Raw genomic sequence first — 20,544 nt, 5'->3', positions numbered from 1 at the left:
AAATCCGAGTTCGTACGAGAATTCTGCAACGATTTTAGTAAGGAACACTAATTAGGGTTTCGGCATCCCAAATCCTGATTTCGACAAAGTTGCCAGGCGCCATCACCATCATTTGATAACCGAAGTTCCAGCGCCATCACCACCGTTTGGTATCCGAAGTTACAAAACCAGTTCCCATCCTTCCACGGAACTGAAGCTAGTCGTCATCCTTCCACGGAACTGAAGCCAGTCGACATCATTCCACGGGCCCGCAACATCCCTCCTGAATTCTTCCTGAGTTTCACTGTCGGGACGTTTTCACCTCCTAAACGAGCTTAAAACCAACATATTCCGTCTTATGGACATAGGAAATTCTTTTCTGGTCATATGGAGGGGCGGACCGTCAAAATCCGAGTTCGTACGAGAATTCTACAACGATTTTAGTAAGGAACGCTAATTCGGGTTTCGGCATCCCAAAACCTGATTTCGACAAAGTTGCCAGACGTCATCACCACCATTTGATAACCGAAGTTCCAGCGCCGTCACCACAGTTTGGTATCCGAAGTTACAAAACCAGTTTACACCATTCTGCAGACTGAAGACAGTTTCCACCATTCCGTGGACGGAAGCCAGTTTCCTCCCATTCCAAGCCGACCGACTCCTGCGGCTCCAATTCCAAGCCGACCAACGCGTACCGCTCTCATTCCAAGCCGACCGACGCCTGCGGCTCCCATTCCAAGCCGACCGACGCCCGTGGCTCTCATTCCAAGCCGACCGACGCCTGCGGCTCCCATTCCAAGCTGACAATCTACATCTCACCACTTCACGGTCTAGCCAGCAACACCACAAGTAGAATCTATGGAAGGCCTCCAACACGAGAATCGCGAACTCTCCTTACCTCTCGAAAAAGGTTAGTCGGGTCTTCTTGACCATCTTTTCATGACTTGTCATTTCGATTTTGTCCTCGCCTGTCACCATCTTATGCTTACCTCGCAACAATGCTCCTATTCCGATCTAAGCATGAGACTTAATGTTGATGGTGGTTTTTAGCTTAGGGTTAAAATCGTAAAACCATACATCTGACATGACGTCACTATGACCACTAGCGCATTTATTGAATCAATCAGCATGCCTACGTAAGAATTACCAGGATACCTTTTTTTATACATGTGTCATGTTCCACGGCAGAACCCGTAGTATTGACCGACATCATCTTCGTACATACCAAACCTTAATTCTCACGCCATCGTGCCAATGGCAAACCATGCCAGCCACGTCTCCGCGCCAAGGCATGCCAACCATTCCAGCTGCACCACCGCGCCAATGGAAAACCATGCCAGCCACGTCTCCGCACCAAGGCATGCCAACCATGCCAGCCGCACCACTGTGCCAATGGCATGCCATGCCAGCCACATCACCGCGCCAAAGCGTGCCAACCATGCCAGCCGCACCACTGTGCCAATGGAAAACCATGTCAGCCACATCTTCGCGCCAAGGCATGCCAACCATGCCAGCCGCACCACTGTGCCAATGGCAAACCATGCCAGCCACGTTTACCGCGCCAAGGCATGCCATCCATGCTGGCCGCACCATGCGCCAATGGCATGCCAAACCCTTGGCCCTAGCCATGATAGTCGCACCATGCGCCAATGGCATGCCAAACCCTTGTCCCTTCCATGCCAAGTCGTCCAAACCCTTGGCCCCACCATGCCAAGCCAACCACACCTTGCCTTGGCCCTACCATGCCAAACCGTCCAAACCCTTGGCCCCACGATGCCAAGCCAACCTCACCATTCTGTCTTGGCCCCACTATGCCAAGCCGTCCGCACCATTCTGCCTTGGCCCCACTATGCCAAGTCACCCACACCATTCTGCCTTGGCACCACTATGCCAAGTCTTCCGCACCATTCTTCCTTGGCCCACTATACCAAGCCGTTCGCACCATTCTGCCTTGGACCCACCGTGTCAAGCCGTCCAAACCCTTGGCCCCACTATGCCAAGTCGTGCGCTCCATTTTCCTTGGCCCTACCATGCCGACCTTCCCTATGAGGCTACCAAAACGAAGGTGTGCGACGATCAACGACCACCCTTCAATTCTAAATGCAAATCCTAGCCGTCCAAGGTCGCCAGACAACACATGGTAACCTTTGGCCCAAAACCCTAGTTTTGGCCACGCCAAACCGCGCCAAGGCATGCCATGCCACATGTGCCAATGGCATGCCAACCACCTTGTCGCGCCATACCATGCCAGCCTTCCCTATGCGGCTACCAAAACGAAGGCGTGCGACGATCAACGGCCACCCTTCAATCCTAGATGCAAATCCTATCCGTCCAAGGTTGCCAAACAACGCACGGTAACCTTTGGCCCCAAACTCTAGTTTTGGCCACGCCAAACCGTGCCAAGGCATGCCATGCAACATGTGCCAATGGCATGCCAACCACCTTGCCGCGCCACGCCATACCGGCCTTCCCTATGCGGATGCCAAAACGAAGGCCTTTAACGATCAACGACCACGTTTTCATCTAAGATGCAGATCTTAGCCGTCCAAGTTATCAGCTAACGCATGACAACTTTTGGCCCTAGTTTGGTCACGCCTAAACAAAGCCAAAACCCTAACTTTTGTCGCGCCTAAACCAGGCCATATTAAAGCCATACCGAGCATGCTTTCATGCCACTGGCTACCAAACGAAGGGTTGCAATAATCAACGGCTACCTTTCCTCTTAAAATGCAAAATCTCGACCGTCGAAGGTCACCAAGCCGGAAAGTCTCCCAATCTCGACTTTCCAGACGACAACAACATGCTACATGTTTTCCACGAAAACACTCGAGACATCGACGCATATCACAAACTGGGGGTTGCTCATTGGGTATTGGTTTGGCGGTTTACAGCGTGCGGCGTACACTGCGCCCGTTATAAGAAAGTGTCATAAGGATGAGGCTGTTAGTAAATACAGGGAGTAATGGTGAAACGCTTTTTTTTATGGAACATCAATTCCAGGCGTTGCCGGTTACCACCTCCTCCCTTTTACTCACCCGTTTTCCATTTCTTAATGAAACCAGAGTACCTTTCACTTCGACTTGTATAAATAGGTATTACCTATTTCCACCGAACAACAAGTTCAAGTCAGGAGCATACAACACTCAGAAAATATTTGCTAGCTTTCCATCTGTTAGCTTCCCACTTTCTGATACAAGTCGTGAAACAACTACTCTTCCAGAATCAACTATTCTGGTCTCAACACTCTCTTCGCTTCCCTCCCCAAAATCAATCCTTCTCCTTCACTTAGTGACCGAAGCAAGTCTGGAACGACCATTTCTTGGTTTAGGCCGGATTTGTACATATTGATCTCTCGAATCTAAAGTACTCCCTTGAAGTACATTTTTTAGGGTTTAAACTCGTTTCTCACCTACACACCTGAAATTACCAAAATAAACAGAAATCGTTTTCACCCTCAAACAACCAAATATTGACGTCAAGTATGCATACGGGTTTGCAAACGAATTTTCGTAACCTGGAGCAGTATGCAGACGGGTTTTTCCAACTTAAACCCCTGGATTTTGGTTTTAAATGATGTTATGCATACTTGGTATGTGTACCATGAAGTCCAAACATCCCGAACTAATGTTTACAAACTTAAACATTTAAGAACCATAAACATAGATCAAGTTAGGTAGAAAAGAACGATAAGGTATGTGAATCATTATAAGTTCTCTAAGAAAATAAAAGCACAAACCTTGCTCAAGTTTATAGACATACCTTTTTAGATGAATCCAGTTGAATTCTACAGCCTTACCAAACATAATCAGTGCACCCCAATTTTTGTGCTTCCCTCACCGTATACATAACAAGGCATTCCTTGGTGAGGATACACTTACAACACACTCAAGTTGTGTTGAGGTGAACAATGTCTTGCTCACCACAAGTGACTTTTGGATTATCATGAAAGAGATCTCTTTTAGAACTTTTCACATCCAAATCCATCTTCCCAAAGAACTCTTTAAGTTCCAGCATCATGGATACTGCTTTCTCCATAGTCATGGAACTTTCTGGGAGATCATTCCTTTTCACACTCAAAACATCATTGACTTTCTTTGGTATCCACTTTTGAGTGCGTTTAGGAACGACCGAAATCTTCTTCCCATTACTCTCTTCAAGATTTTCGGGAAGAGAATTGGATTGACTATTCTTTTGCAAGTTAGTCTTTCTCCAATTCGGAGCATCAGATCTTGTCTTCATCTTTACGAAGTTATCCTTTTGATAACCATTACGATTGTGAAAAGGATTCGTATGACGTTTATAGGCAAATCTAGGCTTATCACAGCACTGATTCCTTTTCCTAAGGGTTGGACAGTTACAACCTGTAACGTTAAGAGGATTAGTCTTAATGTATGATCTTGGTTTCACAACTTCTTGTGATGCCCAAACAAGAACATCATGAAGTTTCTCATTCCTTATACGGAAACGACACCTCCTTTCCAGGTGACTTTTATTTCCGAAATAGTGGCAAACATAAGGAATGTTCTTACCTCGATCTGTATGTGCTGACTTTGGAGGTTGATATACTTTGATCATTCGAACCTTAACTGCCGATGAAGGTATTTCACTTTTGCCATCAGTGGAAACCTTTTGTTGAGAAGAATCACTAGCCTTGACAAATTTTACCTCTTTGCTAATACCTGGAGCATCTATTCCCTTATAGCCTAATCCTCGTGTATCACGATGATTTTTACTTTCTCCTAGCATAGTGGTTAATTTGCTTGAACTAGTATTGAACTTTTTCAAGTCATCTTCCAACATCTTGATTTTATCAAGAACAGCAGCTAAGTCAGCCTCAAGGCGTTTTTCTCGAGCGAGACAAGCACTTTCTCTGTCATCAAAACTAATTTGTTGAGAGTTAAACCTTGCTTCAGATTCTGCAAGTTTCTCTTCCAACAAAAAGTACTTTTGATAAAGATTATCACATTCAAGTGACTTCATACGTAGGTTTTCCTCAGAATCCTTGAGGATCGATTCGTTAGAACGATTCGAAAAATAAACACCTGTGTAACATCTTCTCAATTTCTTGTTTTCTCGACAAAGAGGAGTCAGAAGAGGTGAGACATGAGAAGTTGTAATATTCTTCATATTCCACAAATCCAAAAACTTAACATACTCTGAGACTTCCTCATCAACATCTCTATCAATATCTGAATCACCTTCATCAGAAAGTTCATCCAATTGTTCTTCTAAGAGAGTTTCCAATCAACAGTTTTTACATCAAGAGAATGTTTAGATATTGACTTAGATGTGACAGTTCTCTCAGGTTAATCCAAGCTTTTAGAATCATCTGGTAATTTCTGAACTGGTACGTTATTAGAGATAGACTCGTCCATAATCAGATCGCTACAAACACAGACTTGTAAGGTCTTTAATGTGTTTTCCTGGCTCTGATACCAATTAAAAAAGCTGGGGTATAACAACCACACCCAATATTTCTCTTAGCAATCTGTATGGACAAACTCCAATATACTTTCTAGAGAATAAACTAGATAGTCAGACTCAATCTAGATAAAAAGTATATCAAAGAGTTTATATCTCAATCTCTCGATTTGATATATACTCAACCAAATGGAAATATGTGAGTCTTTATCAAATATTAGAGAGATAACTTGGATGGTACCAAATACCAATATCCAAGTGTCAATAAATTTAAATCAACAACCAAAAGGTCGGATATTCTAATTGATTGAACAACGCACAACCTGTGATATTTCAATTATATACAAAAATATAATACGGAAAAGAAATAACACAGACACCAGAATTTTGTTAATGAGGAAACCGCAAATGCAGAAAAACCTCGGGACCTAGTCCAGATTGAACACACACTGTATTAATCCGCTACAGACACTAGCCTACTCCAAATTAACTTCGGTCTGGATTGTAATTCAACCCCAATCAATCTCACACTGATCCAAGGTACACTTATGCTCCTACGTCTCTGATCCCAGCACGATATTACGTACTTGATTCCCTTAGCTGATTTCACCCACAACTTAGAGTTGCTACGACCCAAAGACGAACACTTTAGTAAACAAATCTGTATCACACAGAAAAGTCTACGGTAATAGATAAATCCGACTCCCATGAATATACCTACGAGTTTTGTTCCGTCTTTTCATAAATCAAGGTGAACAGGAACCAATTTATAAACCCGACTTATATTCCCGAAGAACAGCCTAGTACTATCAATCACCTCACAATAATCTTAATCGACGCAGCGAAAAAAAATATTGTGGAATCACAAACGATGAGACGAAGTGTTTGTGATTTCTTTTATATCTTGCATATCATAGATATCAATCTCAAGCCAATTATTACAATTGTACTCGTACGATAGAAACAACAAGATCACATCACACAACTACGAGAAAGTAGTATCGGTCTGGCATCACAATCCCAATGAAGTCTTTAAGTCGTTAACCTGGTTTAAAAGAAGAAACCAAAGGTTAAAGGAGAATCGACTCTAGCTTAGCACAACTAGTATCACACAGAAGGTGTGGGGATTAGGTTTCCCAGTTGCTAGAGTTCTCCCTTATATAGTCTTTCAAATCAGGGTTTGCAATCAATGTTAGCTTGGTAACAAAGCATTCAATATTCACCGTTAGATAAAAACCTGATTTAGATTCAAGCTAATATCTTTCAACCGTTAGATCGAAAACTAGCTTGTTACACACAAATGAAATGCACGTTTCTAGGCTCGTATAACCGTACCCAAACTTGTACATTTGTTGGTTCAACAATAGTCAACCAAATGGTAAGCCATTTGATCACTTTCATATCAACCATATTCTTCTTCACCATAACTAGTTCAAGTGACTCAAATGAACTAGTTAGAGAGTTGTTCAATTGCAAGGAAATCTTATGTAACTACACAAGACATAATCGAAGCAAAAACAATTTGATTCACTCGAATCGTTTCATGAACTATATAGCCACGGTTGGCATTTTCATTCCTTAGTTTATATAAGAATAAGTTCACAAACATCGTTTTTAGATATAACCTACTCAAGTTCGCGGACTGGGTTCGCGGACTTAAGTTCCTGGACGGAGTTCACAAACTCCAGCAGAAACTCTCGGGTCGAGAACTTCCGCCAGTTCGCGGACTGAGTTCGCGGACTTGGCTCACGCCACCATGCCGGTTCTCTTGATCAATAAAGTTCGCAAACTTAGGTTCAAGGAATAAGGACTTATACATATATTTGTTTCCACAAAAATGCTTATATCCTCCCATGGTTATATAATCTAAACTCTCATTTCAATCATGGGAACAGTCTTAGAGGACGTTGATATTCTATGGTTGTTATTCACAAACTATTTTTCGTCAAAGTAAGCAATTTCCAAAGTGATTGAAACTTGTCATGACTTTCGTCACTAGGTGTTTATCGGTGAAACCTGTTTCTGCGGATTTTGGTAAATTTGGGTGTGTGGATGAGAAACGAATCTAAACTCTAAACAAATGCACTGCACATGAGTGATTTCTGATTCGAGAGATCAATCTATACAATTCTGCACTAAACCAAGAAATGGCTGTTCGAGACTTGCTTCGGTCACAAAGTGAAGGAGATGGGGTTGATCTTGGGGAGGGAAGCGAAGAAGGTGTTGAGATTGTAGAGGTGTTGGTTGTTTATGACTTGTATCAGAAAGTTGAACTGGCCTGCACAATGTAAGATATCAGTTCTGGTGTTTTCTGGATACAGATGACAACACTTGGTTTTTTGTGCTTTTCTGTGTGTTGTTTGGAAATAGGTGATGGACCTATTTGTACAAGTCATAAATCACAAACCTCGTCTCTCGTAGGAAGTGGAGGAAGTGGAGTGATGAAGTAGTGGGGTCGTGTGTGAGTGATTGCACGATCACGTCTTGGCCCACTTTTCCCATCATCGCTAACCGTCCCTGTCTTCCTGACACATTTTTTTAAGGGCGCGTTGCACGCTGCACGCTGTAAACCGCCAGACCAATACCCAAGTAAGTATCCCCCAGTGTGTGACATGCTTGATGTCTCGAATGAGTGGATCATGGGACCCACAGGGAGTAGCATACGATGCTAGGTTAAATAACTGAGTTATTTAAGAAATCGATATTCATGAAATATCGTGTATAGTCTACGCATGTAATGCATAGAATATAATCAATGCGTATGAAGCATCGTTGTTTTAAGGCTTAATGGAGTAAGTCATGGATTAAGCGTCTTAAAACAGATGCATGCTTAGTTATCTTCGAATGATAATTTGGAAGTTGCACAGGCAAGCCCTCCCTTGGACGATCATATGATGTAGTAGAGTGACGGATGGTAATCACCACGACACCTTATTGGCCATTTAACTCCTAGCATGGGATGCCTAGCCAAGCTGCTAGAGTTGGACGGACGAGATGATATATGACGCTCATCTGCGACCGTTGATGAAGTTTTAGGGTTTTGAAGAGGTGCGCAAGCATCATTCTTCAGCTTGGTCGAAACCAAGCATCGGAGGCATTTTTGGCAGGACCGACCGGGCATGCGTGAAGACGGCTTGCCGGTGTACATGTCCATACCTCACTGTCTCATGAAGGTGCGATCTAGGCCACTCAATTTGACCGGTAAAGAGGAGCGCCGAGATCAAATTTCAACAGGAATCCTATGCCGCAAAGGATTCTTAATGGGGCGCGACATGCCACCTTCAAGGAACACGAATCGAGGCATCCGGCCATGGCTTGTCTTGGTCGTTCGGACATAGAGATAGACGGGCCCACAGTGACCACGTTGATACTTTCTGGACTTCCTTAGTCTATTCATGTACCCTTCATCCAAGTTGGCGAAGATGGACGCTCGTGATTGATTAACGACGCATGTAACATGCCGCAAACCCTAATTAGGGTTTTAAAACAGTCACGCAAGCATGGTTTTGGCTAATCGGTTTTGCAGGTTAGGCTTCTCCTTTGGAGAGGTCGATCATGTGGGACCCACATTGAACCGACAGTGAACGTGTGTGCGCTTCTCCAATGGTCTTAGGCGCAACTTCCGCGACCTTTAAAAGCATCACGCCATCCATGTTTGGAGAAAACGTTCATTGATTCATGGCTTTGTCGTGAGAAAACCGATCGAGCAGGGATAGAGTGGGGCCGCTAATGTGCGTGCTAGCGTCTCCTCCATCTTTCATGGTGCGATCTAAGCCGTCCAATCAGGCTAGTGAATTTGGACGATCATGATCACTTTGAGACTGCCTTAAGCAGTCTTGCTCTTTCGAGCTTCTTCCAAAGCTGCGTGGCCACCCTATTTTGGGTTGGAGTTTTGGCACGCTGAGAAGAGGAGTGTGATGTTCGACCGGCTAGGGCGCAAACAAGCATGTTGGTGGTCATCACGGGTGATATCCTGCTCCTGCTAGGGTTTGTCTAGGCTAGTTAAATCATGCGGTCAACCTGCGTGGCCGTGATTATTTCCGAGACTGACACGGTCAGTCCAGATTTCCCTTAGGAAATTAAATATGCTCAATCGGACTAATATAACACACCGAGAGATATAGCCTATACGGGTATTTCGTGCATGCCTCATCATCGACACTTGGAGATTCGTGGTACTCTGCTGAGAGCAACACTCAGTCATCATGCCGCACCAACAATAATAGTTCTGCGGGAACAGGGCAGGAAATACTAGGCAAATCATGCATTATAAATAATGCTAAAAATTCACAGGGTATTTGGGATTGTTGCCACATGCTCCAACCTGGATGAATTTTGTATATTTAATTCACGGAAATATTTGGGATTGTGGCCACATGCTCCATTCTAGGTGAATTAGTTAAAGCGAAGAGGTACTCATCACTTATCAAACAGCTTTATCCTCTGCAGGATGTCAGCGCATAAATTTGGCTTTACAATTTTAGCCTTTGAGCCAAAATCCACCATTAACATTAAGTCCCCTGCCTAGCACATAATGGTTACACTATTGTGGGGTAGGCATTAGATTGTGACAAATAAAGATAAAACTTATGAGACAAAGTTAGATGTTACCAGGAGAGATGGGTCGTCCTGTCCTTGGAACATGTCACGTTCAAGAGGCATTCAGGTGAGCGTTGAAGCAGCTTCTGAAGTGAATGTGGAGGCGACTTCTGGAGAGAGCGTTGAAGCAGCTTCTGAAGCGAACGTGGAGGCGGCTCCTAGAAAGAGCGTTGAAGCGGTTCCTTCTTCAGTTTGGTTTTCCCTTTACATGCTTCTTGATTGACCATCTCTTGTATTGAAGAAGTCCTTGACTGATGGAGAAGGAATCTCATGCTGAGCCTCAATCCCCAAGCATGACTTATATGGTTCTCTGTCGGTAGTGGTTGTTGCTATAGTGAAGTTCAGGCACTAGTATCAACAGACGAACAATGGTTCTTAGCAGCAGCTTTGATCAGAAGAGACTGGCAGGGAGAGGCGTGATAGCTACGGGCACGAACTTAGCAGTCTTCATATAGTGGTAGAGCTTGTCTCGTTATTAGAGGGAGAAGCTAATGATGGAACCGATAGCTTCCTTGATGTTGCCTCATAGAATGAAAAAGAGGGAGGCAGTCCCCTGCCCATGATTATCACTGAGCCTTCGTCTTGATAGATGTTGTCACGCTGGGTTCATGAGGTCGTCTTTACGTCTGCTCTCTTGAGTATATCCCCGTCTTTGGACATCTTGGAATCATAATGATAGCGTGCTTGCATCTCTCTAAATTCACCATCTTTGAGATGGGCAGTGCTAAGAAGTCCCCAGTCATACTCCTTTGGTAATGCAACTACTTCTTCTACGGGAGACAAATTCTGAAAGCGTCTCTCATTGACGTAGTTACCGTCGATCCAGATATGGAATATCTTGGACGTTGTTTCACCATTGTGGCAGTCGTGCATATGGTACTGGAGTTTGGATTTGGTGATTTTGAACGTGCAGGATGTTGCATCTCGGTGGTTTTCCTCTTGCTGCTTCAGCAAAACTGCTTACAGAAGCCGAAGGTTGTATTGCATGTTGGTGAGATGCATGCTTCCACGAACATCATGAGGCTCTTCATTACTGACATGCTTGTTCTTTCTAGCAGCGCAGGTCGCAACTGAGAGTTTAGCATCTTCACGGATGTCTGAAAGCGCAGGTTCTTCGACAAAGGACGATTGACAGGTACCGTCCTATTGATGCACAATTACACCATTTGTTGTTAAGTCACATTCGGATCGTGACCCTCTATTGCCTGAATCCGGGACCTCTTGACGTAATCATTTGGATGTTCGCTGTTTCACTGAATCATTCCTCTTAAGTCTGATAGAGTGATTCTCCAAAGCTGCGGATTCTTCCTCGACATGATGATGCATACATCGATATCTTCTTGAGGCTTCTCCCTTGAGGTGTCGGCTCCAGTAGATATGAAGATGTCCCAAGATCTCTCTTGTCCGGGATGACATAATAGGCGAACCCTTTGTGATGATTTGGAGATGACAATATTCGTTGAATCTTCCGAAACGCTTCCTGTTATAGTGTGGTCCAGACGAAACTTGCTTCTTTCTTAAGCAAAGGGGTGAATGAAGCAACGAGATGGGCTACCAGGTATAAGAGTTCACCTTGCTTATGAAGTTTTGGATCTCCTTTACGGTTCGCGGAAGCGGCATTGTGAGGATAGCTTGAGTCTTGGATTTGACTACTATATCATCCACGTAGTCTTCAACTTGCTTATGCATCATGTCATGGAAGATTGTCGTCATAGCGCGTCGATACGTCGCACCGGCATTCTTCAAACCGAATGGTACTTGCATCATGCTCATACATCCTTATCTGGTTGTAGCCGCTACATCCATCCATGGAGGAGAACATGTCGTGTCCGATGGTGGCATCTACCAACATGTCGATGTTAGGTATAGGAAAATCGTCTTTGGGGAAGCATCTGTTCAAGTCTCTGAAATCTACGCAACACCTGATCCGTCCGTTTTTCTCGTGCCTGAATTGCCTAGGAGATTGTTTGACCGGCTTGGATCCAGGTATGAAATGTATTGCAGCAAACATCTCCGCCAGCTGATTCTTCGAGAGGTGTAAAAGTTCGCATAAACTTTCTACTAGAGAAGCTGCTTCCTGATCCACCGGCCTCTGGTTCATAGTGAAACTATTGACTTGAGGAGGATCGTTGCGAGGATCAGTCCCCAGTGTAAAAATCTCCGTGACAGGAGAACCGCTCGTATCTGATGTCATCTTGATGAGAAGATCGAGTATGTCGTTTATTGTTGCTTTGATCAGGTCCATGTTCTTCGTATGCATCTCCTGCACGTCTTGAGGGTACGGAGGTTGATGATGGTGTATATCCATCATATTTCCTTTGCCACGGCTTCAGAGGAGTCGCTCCAGGTCTTCACGTGTGATGAAGTTGGATGGCTGGTCCCTTTCTCTTGAATGTTCCTGGTCCCTTTCTCTTGGACGCTCAGGAGAAAAATGAGCTTCTTCATCCATGTAGGTGCGCGCCGCTGAGGTACCTTCTCCAGGTGCATTGAATGCATTACTTTTTGGCCCCATGGGTTGTCTTGGCTCTTGTGGCAACCGATCAGTTAATATCTTTAGAAAAGTGAGTACCTCTTTCTGAGTTATAGCCATGTCCGTCTGTGCCATAGAAAGGACTTCTTGTCTCTCCATCAAATCCACCATGGTAATAGAGGGTTGTCCTCCTCTGGTTCCTCCAGCCCGTAGCTGCTCTGGTGATGGATGGAGGCGCTAGACTCGAAGAGATGCCGGGGTTCACAGCTGTTCTGGATCTGGTGATAGGAGGTGTCACGCCAAAAGGAATATCTCCTCCTGCTCCGCTGGTGCTAGTGGTAGAGGACGCAACTCCATGACATACATTGATCGTATCGTCAGGCTGCACGGTAACACCACTAATCGGGATATCAACGCCGAGAGTGTTGTCGGTACTGGTTCCTTCGGGATTGGTTGCTGATCCAGACCTAAGATCCACCATTTCTGAAATTGATAAAATCGAATTGGATTTTGAAAAAATTGACTTAACAACCGAGAGATTAGTCTCCCACTGTGGTCGCCAATTTTTTATGGGTGAAAACTGTTTCTGCGTTTTTTGGTAAATTTGGGTGTGTGGATGAGAAACGAATTTAAACCCTAAACAAATGCATTGCATGGGAGTGCTTTCTGATTCGAGATATCAATCTATACAATTCTGGCCTAAACTAAGAAATGGTCGTTCCAGACTTGCTTCGGTCACAAAGTGAAGGAGATGGGGTTGATCTTCGGGAGGGAAGCGAAGAAGGTGTTGAGATTGTAGAGGTGTTGGTTGTTTATGACTTGTATCAGAAAGTTGAACTGGCTTGCACAATGTAAGCTATCAGTTCTGGTGTTTTCTGGATACGGATGACAACACTTTGTCTTTTGTGCTTGTATGTGTGTTGTTTGGGAATAGGTGATGGACCTAATTATACAAGTCATAAAGCAAAAACCTCGTCTCTCGTAGGAAGTGGAGGAAGTGGAGTGATGAAGTAGTGGGGTCGTGTGTGAGTGATTGCACGATCACGTCTTACCCACTTCTCCCATCATCGCTCACCGTCCATGTCTTCCTGATACGTTCTTGTAAGGGCGCGTTGCACGTTGCACGCGGTAAACCTCCAGACCAATACCCCAGTAAGTATCCCCCAGTTTGTGACATGCTTTATGTCTCGAATGAGTGTATAGTTGGACCCACAAGGAGTATCATACGATGCTAGTTTAAATAACTGGGTTATTTAGGAAATCGATATTCATGAAATATCGTGTATACTCTACGCATGTAATGCATAGAATATAATCAATGTGTATGAAGCATCGTTGTTTTAAGGCTTAACGGAGTAAGTCACGGATTAATCGTCTTAAAACAGATGCATGCTTAGCTATCTTTGAATGATAGTTTGGAAGCTGCACAGGCAATCCCTCCCTTGGACGATCATATAATGTGGTAGAGTGACGGATGGTAATCACCACGACACCTTATTGGCCATTTAACTCCTAGCCTGGGCTGCCTAACCAAGCTGCTAGAGTTGGACGGACGAGATGATATATGATGCTCATCTGCGACCGTTGACGAAGTTTTAGGGTTTTGAAGAGGTGTGCAAGCATCATTCTTCAGCTTTGTCGAAACCAAGCATGGGAGGCGTTTTTGGCAGGACCGACTGGGCATGCGTGTAGACGGCTTGCCGGTGTACATGTCAGTACCTCACTGTCTCATGAAGGTGCGATCTAGGACACTCAATTTGACCGGTAAAGAGGAGTGGCTGAGATCAAATTTCGACAGGAATCGTATGCCGCAAAGGATTCTTAAAGGGGCGCGACATGCCACCTTCAAGGCACACGAATTGAGGCATCCGTCCATGGCTTGTCTTGGTCGGTCGTACATAGAGATAGACGTGCCCACAGTGATCACTTTGATACTCTCTGGACTTCCTTAGTCTATTCCTTCTCCCTTCATCCAAGCTGGCGAAGATGGGCGCTCGTGATTTATTAACGACACATGTAACATGCCGCAAACCCTAATTAGGGTTTTAAAACAGTCACGCACACATGGTTTTGGCTAATCGGTTTTGCAGGTTAGGCTTCTCCTTTGGAGAGGTCGATCATGTGGGGCCCACATTGGACCGACAGTGAACGTGTGTGTGCTTCTCCAATGGTCTTAGCCGCAATCTAAGCCATCCAAACATGTTGGCGAAGTTGGATGGTTGTGATTGTTTTAAGACACTAGTGGAACTTCCGCGACCTTTAAAAGCATCACGCCAGCCATGTTTGGAGCAAACGTTCATTGCTTCATGGCTTTGTCGTGAGAAAACCGATCGAGCAGGGATAGAATGGGCCCGCTAATGTGCGTGCTAGCGCCTCCTCCATCTTTCATGGTGTGATCTAAGCAATCCAATCAGGCTAGTGAAGTTGGAAGATCATGATCACTTTGAGTCTGCATTAAGTAGTCTTGCTCATTCGAGATTCTTCCAAAGCAGCGTGTCCACCTTATTTTGGGTTGGCGTTTTGGCACGCTGAGAAGAGGAGTGTGATGTTCGACCGGCTAGGGCGCAAACAAGCCCGCTGGTGGTCATCATGGGTGATAGCCTGCTCCTGCTAGGGTTCTTCTAGGCTAGTTAAATCATGCGGTCAACCTGCGTGGCCGTGATTATTTCTGAGACTGACACGGTCAGTCCAGATTTCCCTTAGGAAATTAAATATGCTCAATCGGGCTAATATAACACACCGAGAGATATAGCCTATACGGGTATTTCGTGCATGCCTCATCATCGACACTTGGAGATTCGTGTTACTCTGCTGAGAGCAACACTCAGTCATCATGCCGCACCACCAATGATAGTTCTGCGGGAACAACACATAAATACTAGGCAAATCATGCATTATAAATAATGCTAAAAATTCACAGGGTATATAGGATTGTTTCCACATGCTCCAACCTGGACGAATTTTGTATATTTAATTCACAGAAATATTTGGGATTGTTTCCACATGCTCCATTCTAGGTGAATTAATTAAAGCGAAGAGGTACTCATCACTTATCAAATAGCTTTATCTTCTGCAGTATGTCAGCGCATAAATTTGGCTTTACAATTTTAGCCTTTGAACCAAAATCCACTATCAACACTAGGTAAAGATGAACTTGGTTAAAGCGAAAGCTTATCAACACATATTTCGAGAAATAGATAGGCGAGATAAACTCGGCTCGAAATAGCAATTGTGTATAATCTAAGTCTATATAGCAAAACGACTTTTGACTTGGTTTAGGCCGGAGTCCTACAGATTGATCTCTTAAATCTAAGCACTCCCTTTGCAGTGCATCTGTGTGAGGTTAAGCAGTTTGCTCGGCCATTGACTCGGCTTCAGGAACGCATGTGATGATTCGTGTTTTACGATCCGTGAACCGTTTCACGATCTCTGATCGAGTACCTCTCAGAGCCACGATGAATATGATTCTCGAAAGGCATCCCACTTGTTGAGTATTCGATGCTACACATTTCATTATGCCTCTCTCTGGAGAAGAAAGATTGGGCAGTCCTCCATACATAATTGTTTGTTGAGAGGGAAAAACGCCTTCAGGACGTCGGCAACACTCGTTGTTCCCTGACTACATAGAGAGACTTGCCTCTACATAGAAGAATGATTGGGAGGATATCCGTAAGATTGAGAGCACCAAATCCTTCAAGACGTCGGTGACACTCATTGTTCCTTGACTATGTAGAGAGACCGTGTATAGACCCAGGCGGTTCTTCGTAAGATTAAGAGCAATAACGTCTTCAGGACTTCGTCAACACTCGTTTTTTCCTGACTATGCACCTCAGAACGGATATGACGCTTTAACTGGATAATATCCCTTCTGCAATAGGTTAATTCTACCGTTACATTCACCACTGAATTCCTAGAAGATAGTCTACTTTATCTCATTACTCCAATTTCATGATCGAATCCACGGCTGATCTCATGGAATGGTAATAGATAATCTCATTACTCCGATTTCATGATCGAATCCATGGCTGATCTCATGGTATGGTAATAACTACTTTCATTACTCCGGTTCTGTGGTCGAATCCACGATCCCATGGAATGGTAATACTTATTTTATTATTATTCCGAATTCATGGTTGAATCCACGGCTGATCCTATGGATTGATAATAACGAACTACTCAATTTCGTGAACCACTATCCACTGAATTTTATAAATTAGTAATAAATACTCAACAATCGGGCATCTGAACTATCACTGAGTAAGTCCCATCTAATGGTGCAAGTGTACTCAACAATGATGCACGAACGAGCACCCAATTGCGCGGACGAGCATCTAAAAATATGGACAAACGAGGAATCGCGCACAAAACAGGAGAGAGAAAATAATAACATTAAAATAATGGAGAAGCGCCAATGGTGCGGGCCCACCGGCCGTCCGGCCATGCCTTAGTCGTGGCCGGGCCCATGCTCCCTCCATTATTTTTCCTTATTTTAGTTGTTTTCATGAACTCCTGAAGACTCTTCCATTCTAAAAACTTTCCTTATTTGAGAAAAACTCATGGTTTCTCCATATTTTCATGGTTTCCCCATATTTTCGTGGTTTCTCCATATTTTCGTGGTTTCATGAAAAACAATAATATAAAATAGGGAAAGGTGTCGCGGGACCGGGAAACTTAGCCGACCGGCCATGCCGTAGCCATGGCCGGTCCCACACCTTGAAATCCCTAATCTTTCATAAATTGTTATTTCTCTCATCTCATGAAACTTCCCTGTTTCAGCAAAAATCATGGTTTCCCCATATTTTCTCAAATATTGCGTAAACCATTAAAAGGCCAAAAGTCAACATGGTCACATGACCGACTAGGCTACTCACGAAAATATATTAAAATATTATTATTTCAATATTCACGAAATATTGACCAAAGGCATACTTGCTCATTCGATCAAAATCGAGAATTTCAGTCAAAGATCGAACTCTTCTAAAAAGCCAAGATATTGCTCAAACGCACATCAAAAATGTCGAAACTCTCAGGACTGAGACACGGGCATTATGGTGACACGAGCATGCTCCCTTGACCGACCAAGGGCGGCTCTAAGGCTTGCAACGAGCCGGTCTCACATGTTTTCACGATTTTGACCTAACTTGCGCAACTGCTCATATTGGGTCCAAACTCTTCCCAACCAACTTGGAGTTTGATTGAACGCCCACCAGCTGTCCCACGACCACCAAAGGCCGGTCTCATGCCATCTTGGCTGGTCCCTCACTTTTCCATAATTAGGTTTTATCACCTAATGCTCAATCGAGCACTATTTCAATAAATGATGAAACCGGCATCTAATCATCATTCCTTGACCAACCGGTCAACTCAGGACCCTGGTGTACGCTCACTCAAGCAATTGGGCATCACATGGACATCCGTAGTCCCATGTGGTCGGTCCCTCCTTCGCTCTTGATCTATTTTCAGCAATTCTTCAATTAATGAGTAATTGATCAAAAATTAGGGTTTCGAACAAAAGCTCCACGAATAATCATTCTGAGCAAGTTCAAACACTAAATCAATTTATGTTGATCCAGCAAACAACATGCAGATTTTAATTATATAATATTCGGTAGCCTGCCAATATTTTAATTAATATTTTATTGGGTCACGCACCAATAAATAATTCGTCGAATTGGGCAATACTTGCTCAATTACTCGAATATTGATCCAACTATCAATATTCAGTAATTCGTCGAATTGAGCAATACTTGCTCAATTGCTCGAATATTGATCCAACTATTAATATTCAGTAGTTTATCAGTAATTCGTCGAATTGAGCAATACTTGCTCAATTGCTCGAATATTGATCCAACTATCAATATTCAGTAATTTATCAGTAATTCGTCAAATTGAGCAATACTTGCTCAATTGCTCGAATATTGACCCAACTATCAATATTCAGTAATTTGACGAATTGAGCAATACTTGCTCAATCGCCCAACTATCAATATTCATTAATTCGCAATACTTGCTCAATTGCTCGAATATTGATCCAACCATCGAAATCCAGTAATTCATCGAGCAATACTTGCTCAGTTACTCGAATGTTCTACTGAGCAATTCGTCATTCATGCTCAACTCAACAAAACCTAGACTCATTGTCTAATCAGTCAACGTGACTAATCAAATACACGTTTGTCATACAGACTCCACGATTCGTGAGACATCAATCACGTCACATGGGGGATGTCAATTAGGGTTTTGGTCTGGCGGCCTGTGGAACGTGGATTCATCCACGATGAGAATGTGAGTAAGTCGTGCAACGTTTGAAGGAGTTAGCAAAGTAGTGGGTGGACGGTTAACAAAGTCTCCGCACGACCTGGAACTGGTTTCACCGCGATCTTCCACTTTACCACTCTTTCACTCAAGAAACCATCACACTTATAGGGATCAGTGTGTTCATCATTATTGCAATGTAAATAAGTCCAAATCGAGAACAACAGATCATGATCATCATTCGTCAACAACTCGATTAAAACTTATTCACATAACTCAACTTCAGCAGTTCATCAATTTGCAGAAACCTTCAACACATCCACAATCCTTGATCATCATTGATCCCACACAATTCTCAGCTTCCCTCCTAAAGATCAACCCATCTCCCTCTTTGTGACCGAATTGACTCTGGAACGGCCATTGACTTGGTTTAGGCCGGAGTCCTACAGATTGATCTCTCGAATCTAAGCACTCCCTTTGCAGTGCATCTGTGTGAGGTTCAGCAGTTTGCTCGGTCGAGGAGTCTCGTACGCACGCTCGACTCTTCACTTTCCTAAAAACCAGCAAAACGTTTTTCCCCATCCACAGAATGTTGATGGTGGATTTTCAACAAAGGACAAAACCGTAAAATCATGATACTGCATGTCGACTTCAGGCATGTGACTATTCATATTTTACGAAGCCATGATGAACATGTTCTCGAAAGGCCCCCACTAGCTGAGCGTTCGACACCTGGCATTTCATCATGACTTCTATGTAGAATAACATAATTGGGCGGTTCTCCGTAAGATTGAGAGCAATAACGCCTTCAGGACGTCGGTGACATTCACTGTTCCCTGACTACATGAGAGAGACCCGCCTCTACATAGAAGAACGATTGGGCGGTTCTCCGTAGATTGAGGCCAACAACGCCTTCAGGACGTCGGTGACACTCATTTTTCCCTAATTATGTATAGAGACCGTGTATATATCCAAGCGGTTCTCCGTAGATTGAGAACAACAACGTCTTCAGGACTTCGGCAACTCGTTGTCTTCTGACTATACACCTTCGGAATGGGTATGACGCTTTAACTGGATAATATCCCTTCTGTAATAGATTAATTCTGCCGTGACATTTACCACTGAATTCCCATAATGATCTATTATTGCTCCTATTCCATGGTCGAATCCACAGCCTGATCCCATGGAATGGCAATAACTATTGCTCCTATTCCATGGTCGAATCCACGACCTGATCCCATGGAATGGCAATGACAATTTCTCATATTCCATAGTCGAATCCACGGTCTGATCCCATGGAATGGCAATAACTATTGCTCCTATTCCATGGTCGAATTCACGACCTGATCCCATGGAATAGCAATAACTATTGCTCCTATTCCATGGTCGAATCCACGGCCTGATCCCATGGAATGGCAATAAACAATTGTATCATCTCATTATTCCGATTTCATGATCGAATTCACTGCTAATCTCATGGAATGATAAGAGATAATTTTATTACTCCTATTTCATGATCGAATCCACGACTGGTTTCATGAAATGGTAATATTTAATTACTCTTATTCTATGGTCGAATCCACGATCCCATGGAATGGTAATATTCGACTCTATTATTTCGAATTCATGGTCGAATACACGGCTGATCCTATGAATTGATAATAAACAACTACTCACTTTTATTACTCTGTTTCATGAATCATTCTCCACCTAATTTCATAAATTAGTAATAAATACTCAACAATCGGGCATCTGGATCATCACCGAGTAAGCCCCACAAAATGGTGCAAGTGTACTCGACAGTGATGCACGACTGAGCA

Source organism: Papaver somniferum, chromosome 10 (genome assembly GCF_003573695.1).
Source record: "Papaver somniferum cultivar HN1 chromosome 10, ASM357369v1, whole genome shotgun sequence".
NCBI lineage: Eukaryota > Viridiplantae > Streptophyta > Magnoliopsida > Ranunculales > Papaveraceae > Papaver > Papaver somniferum.
Note: the sequence above shows the minus strand (reverse complement) of the source record.